This window comes from Penaeus chinensis, chromosome 7 (genome assembly GCF_019202785.1).
Source record: "Penaeus chinensis breed Huanghai No. 1 chromosome 7, ASM1920278v2, whole genome shotgun sequence".
In the NCBI taxonomy this organism is placed as follows: domain Eukaryota; kingdom Metazoa; phylum Arthropoda; class Malacostraca; order Decapoda; family Penaeidae; genus Penaeus; species Penaeus chinensis.
The window spans coordinates 33903602-33908601 of NC_061825.1; the positions used below are offsets into that span (position 1 = coordinate 33903602).

A 5000-nucleotide genomic window follows, 5' to 3' on the forward strand; every position below is an offset into this window, starting at 1 on the left:
CAAGAAACATATAATAAGCCCATGATAAATAAATCAAGAATTTTCTTATATTTTCGCCTTGTGTGAGGTTCGCCGGTCTTGGATTAACTGTTACAGATCAATCTCTTTACCTATCTATACAAATATAAATAAATAAATATGTAGATTGGTTGATAGATATATGCGTGTGTGTGTGAACATGCGGCCATGTGTGTGGGCAAATTATTTCTAATACCTGAGTGAGTTGTTCCTTTTACTCGGTGTGCATTAAGTTAACCGAGTCAGTTAAATGAACGTTTCGCATTATCGTGTCCCCCCCCCCCCCTCCCCCTCAGTCACATTCACCTGGTGACTGCCTGGCCAGGCCAAGATTATTAAACTTCTATCAGATATTATGTGTATAATATTTACGGTGTACCATTTCAAATATATCTAAAAGTGAATATATATGTGTGTGTGTGTTTGTATAACCATGCATTTTAAATATTCCTCATAAAATAAAACTGATATTGAGAAACATAATGGAATGTTTAATCAGGATATAATTCTCTTGAATTACATCCTGAGATATCATTCCGCTGGATAAGTATTTGATTGCACTCTTCTTGTTTCGTCATGCGCCTAGTCTAATCTACTTAATTGCGTTAGAGTTTGACTATAGTTCTCTGTCATATTTTCATCTGTCATATTTTCATAACACATCTTGTGTATTCTTAACCCATTGCCGCCGGGAAAAATGAATGAAAAATGGGGAAAATGCTGTGCTTTTTTTTTTCTTTTTCTTTTTGTGAAATGTCTCTGCACATAAATGGCTCTGCTAGTGCTTAGCCACAAAGGAGTCAATTAATGGATCTTGTGACCTTGCCTGATTTGAATTGGCGGGAAAAATGTATTTTTTACTAATGCTTTGAATATCGATGGTGTTATTTTTATTATAAACATTATAATTACTATAATGTTATAAACATTAGTAACAACAAAATAAGATAACGTAAACTATTTTCGTAAATCAATGGAAAGGGTGAACGGGCGGGACAGGCAGTAATCATAACTGGCTCACTGGTGACTTAGTACAAATGTAGCCATCTATGCGTATTAACAATTAAACAAGTAAACTCACAATTAACCCATTGGTGACTTAGTACAAGTGTAGCCATCTATGCATTTTAACAATTAAACAAGTAAACTCACAATTAACCCATTGCCCGTCGACAATGGGTTAATTATGTAAGATCGTGCCTGCGTAATACTACTACCCTTATTCCTTTACTTGTTATCGTAATTACTCAATTAAGCGAGAGCTCAGAGCGACGTAGGTACAGTATTCATCCTACGTCTCCTCCTAGACCAATTAAACGAGTCAGGAACGCAGAATTTCCCATATAAGGTAGGGCAACAGTCGAAAAAAACAACATACTTAGCTTTTTCTCCTTCTCTATCTATCTGTCTATTTCAATATATATACATATGCATATATACATATATGATGTGGTGGAAAACAATGGAGTATTCATACGTTTACGCAAATAGACAAAGAATTGTAATGATGTGTATGCTTAAAGATATATTTGTGATTTAAAATGACTTCAAACGGTCTTGAAGAAAGAAGTATTGCTCATGTGTTAAATACTGTTCAAACGTTACGTGAGAGAGAGAGAGAGAGAGAGAGAGAGAGAGAGAGGAAGAGAGAGAGAGAGAGAGAGAGAGAGAGAGAGAGAGAGAGAGAGAGAGAGAGAGAGAGAGAGAGAGAGAGAGAGAAAGAATAGAAAAAATGTCTATAAAAGGCCTATAACATCCAAATGTTTTTTTATAATAAATTCATTTCACTTTCCTGAATTGATCCATTCATATATAACGCACAAGCATACATGACGTAATTTTGTTTAATATGTGAGACTATTAAAGATTACTAATTTGATATGCCCACTTGATTCTCCATATATATATCTTTATCCATGTTGATAAGCGGTTCAATTATTGTTAGTTATTTCCATCGCCTAATTAGGATGTTGTAAAATTATACGCATGTCCACATTTATTCATTCATGATGTATTTGCACGTGTGTGTCAGTGTCCGTGTGAGAATATGTAGATGCAGGTTTACACGTGCGTAGATGTTACTAATGTTCTTTACGCCGAAATTAATACATGTTTCAGTGAGGAAAATTAGTGACATTGAAACCCTTCCCTCTCAACCCTCTCCCTCATCCCCTCTCCTCCTTCCTCCTCCTATACCCATCCATTTCTCCCTCGTCTCCCCTTGCCTGTATGTAAAAGCCCCGAGAATCAGTATCCAGTGTCCAATCGAAAATGAGCAGCGGTCGCCTACAACATGGCAAACTGCTTACTTTACCTCACAGTGGTTCTTCTGGCTCCCTGTTGCGTTGCTGAAATTTCCAACTCGATTTCGCACCAGCAAGATTTCCCACTTCTACCTAGACCGGAATGGTAAGTTTGTAATCAGTGTAAAGGTATTGATTGAATAAGCAGCTTAATGTCCCGTATTGCCAGAAAACGCATGAGATATTTTTCAAGCCAAGTTGCGGCTTGATTGTACTCATATTAAGAAAGAGATTCCGGTGAGGCAGAAGATAATGATGATTTTTTTCTTCTAGGTTCACGACTGTAGCTGCCCGTCTCCAGGAGACCGCGGCACTGGCTCACGGCCTTATCTCGAAACGTTAGTCGTCTCGTTCTCTTGGTGGAAACAAACTCGCCTAGCGGCACACGGAATATGAAGACCCTGAGAGACGCGGAGGGCAACCATTCCTCCTTGAAACTGGCTTCCCTCCCTCCTGATGAAGGAGCCAAGGACAAGAGAACGTCGGTGTTCGAGGCGGTGCTGGCGGTCCTGATCATGCTCCTCCTCTTGGCTACCGTCGCTCTCCGGGTGTCGAGGGGAAACACCTATCAACCCCAAGGGTTGGTGTGATTTCTTTCGCAGTTAAGGAATTATTTATGGAATATGGAATTCCCTGCATCCATATGCATGTTTGACGCAAACACGGTAACGTGTACACCAAGATGAAAAGGAGGAATAAAATGTTAATTTCTTACTGTGGCTGTTTTCCATTTCATCATGAGCATGTATTTCATTGTGCTATTATTCAATATAAGTATGGAGGGATCTTGCTTATCATTCTTTTCCAAAGGAAGTATCTCATGTGGTACTGGAAGTGTTTCATCATTGTTAGCGTAAGAGAGATGGGGCGGGAAGGCACTTCTACAGGAGTAGCTTGTCGGCAGATTCGTGGGTCGGCGAGGGGCGGTGGTAGTAAGATGTAAGGCGTAAGAGAGATGGTCTTGGGGCGGGTCAAAGAAGGGGGTCTTAGCTCTATAAATAACTGCAACAAATACTATACGGCACACATATATATACACACAGATATATATCTGTGTGTGTGTGTTGTATTTAATATTAACATATGTAATGTATACTGTGTTTATATATACATTATATAAATATATATATGATATAAAAACTCACAATGTAAAACTAGATTTATACCATAGTATCAACACGGTAGAGTGTTTTCTCTTTTCATATATATATATATATATATATATATATATATATATGTGTGTGTGTGTGTGTGTGTGTGTGTGTGTGTGTGTGTGTGTGTGTGTGTTTGTAGTATATATACTGCATATATATACATATATACATACATAAATATACACATGTAAATATGTATCTAAGTTTTGGATTTTGTACATACAGCTTTATACGTCTGACACGCCGTTTAAAATAATTTCGGCTTTCCGTCGGCACTCTTAGCATGAGATTGTTTACATCGGCCATGCGTGTAAACAAGAGCAGGCAGCCTTGTACTAGTGATACATGTTCTCCGCAAGAGCAGTGATTTTCTGTTATTTACAAGTATTATTAAGGTACTGGTCATTTTGTTATTTGGCGTCTCGCTTTGGGTAACACCAGGTGATCGCTCTGATATCATTTATGTAAATGCGTTTAAACGTTCATCTTTATGAATGGGGTCTTGTGATCTGCCGCTGTTCAAGTAGATATGCTTTAGATATACATAATCAGGTAGATGTGTGAATATATGCTCCTTTTGGAATGGTAGGTAGGTTGATATATTGTGTCGAGGTGGGTCATTTCTCAGAATACCTTCTCATGACAGATCTCTGCTAGCCAAATATATTTAAATTAAGTCGCGGAAATCCCTCTTTAGCGACAAGTTTGGCCCCGATAGTACGGGAGGGGCATGGAAGGGATCAGGGAAAGTGTGTGGTTAAATATGAATTATATATACAGGGTCAGACACTATTGTTTAACCCATTTGCCCCATGTGGCAAGAATACATGCCATGCCCACTGTAATACATGTTTATTTATTGTATTTACAAATAGATGGCTCTACAAGTTCTTAATCACCAAGTAGCCAGATATTAGAAACTACCTATTTCACCTGTTTACCCTTTTCTTTCACTTTAAGAATGAGTCTTTTGTATCATTTCATTGTCTAAAATATTTTAATGACAAATTATTAACCATAACATCAATAGCAATAATAATAATACAGATAGCAATGGTATTAGTTTTCCCGCCAGTTCAAGGAATGGGGAAATCAGGATCAGTAACTAGGGCTTACTGATAGACTTCCTTGCCGGCTGAGCACATGTGGAGCCATCTGTATGCAACAAAATTCACCAAAAACTACAGGGACAGAACATAAATCTGGGGCGAATGGGTTAAACCAGGGGGCTGTGGCCACTGCACTGGTTCATTTGGTTTATGGATTTCCCAGGACTGGCAGGAGTAGTTGGGACTGAGGCCCAGAGAGGTGGAGTCATTTTCTTAATCATTACAAAATTCATTATTATCATTTGCAATGGAAAATAACAGAAGATTCATTCATGTTACAATATGCATAACTGAAACATGGAATAATAATTGCAAGGTTGGATGGCCGTGAAACTAAAAAAAAAAAAAAAAAAAAAATATATATATATATATATATATATATATATATATATATATAGTTTATTTATTTAAATATT

The 5000-nt window shown here is 37.5% G+C and overlaps 1 protein-coding gene across 1 annotated transcript in view; it reads left to right on the forward strand.

The window, feature by feature from the left end:
* Positions 1-3736: 3736 nt before the first annotated feature.
* Positions 3737-5000, forward strand: part of LOC125027354 (mucin-5AC-like) — a 13248-nt gene continuing 11984 nt past the window's right edge. Inside the window, exon 1 of the mRNA XM_047616392.1 lies at positions 3737-3870. The gene's annotated coding sequence lies outside the window, so the exon portion shown is untranslated. The remainder of the gene's footprint in view (positions 3871-5000) is intronic.